This window comes from Benincasa hispida, chromosome 12 (genome assembly GCF_009727055.1).
Source record: "Benincasa hispida cultivar B227 chromosome 12, ASM972705v1, whole genome shotgun sequence".
Lineage (NCBI taxonomy): Eukaryota > Viridiplantae > Streptophyta > Magnoliopsida > Cucurbitales > Cucurbitaceae > Benincasa > Benincasa hispida.
Window position 1 is genome coordinate 20,464,769 of NC_052360.1, and position 726 is coordinate 20,465,494.

General features: G+C 43.5%; 1 non-coding gene across 1 annotated transcript; it reads right to left on the minus strand.

Annotated features, from left to right (window-relative positions):
• Window positions 1–235: 235 nt before the first annotated feature.
• LOC120068651 lies at window positions 236–342 on the minus strand. Its single transcript, XR_005479287.1, has one exon. It is a non-coding gene; the product is annotated as a small nucleolar RNA R71 (small nucleolar RNA).
• Between the last annotated feature and the right edge of the window lie 384 nt (window positions 343–726).

Consider the following 726-nt stretch of genomic DNA (forward strand, 5'->3'; position numbering starts at 1 on the left):
TTGGTGGCAGGCAAGGCGAGGATCTGCACGCCCATCTCCGGAGTTTCATTGAAATCTATAACACTTTGTGTTCCCGAATATCTCTACTGAGGAGATTCAACCAATGTTATTCCCATTTTCCTTATGCGATCAAGCAAGGAAATGGGCTTATTCTCTCGAACCAGGGGAGATAACATCGTGGGAACAAGTAGTTGAGAAGTTCATGAAGAAATACTTCCCTCCAACGAAGAACGCAAGAAGGAGGAAGTTAATTACGAATTTTAAACAAGAAATTGACAAATTGCTCAGTGACGCCTGGGCGAGGTTTAAGAGGCTGGTAAGAGATTGCCCACATAATAGCTTACCAGATTGCTTACAGATGGAGATTTTCTACCACGGACTGAACCCTGCATCGCAGATGGCTGCCAACATGGCAGCAGCTGGTGGTCTGCTTGATAAAACTTATGACGAGGCGAAAAATATACTCGATCGTATTTTCAAAAACCACCCGAATTTCGCATGGAAAAATCAACAACAAAACTTTCAACCAGTGGCGCAAAAAGAAGGGCCATAAGGATTTTTCTCGCGAACAAACGGTCAAACGCAAAACCAAGCCAACAGTTCGCAGGCGCCGCAATCTTCATCCTTGGAGTGTTTTCTAAAGCAATATATTGAAAAAAATTAATCAGTGCTTCAGAATCAAGCGACGTCCATCCGCAATCTTGAAGTTCAGATGGGACAGATTGC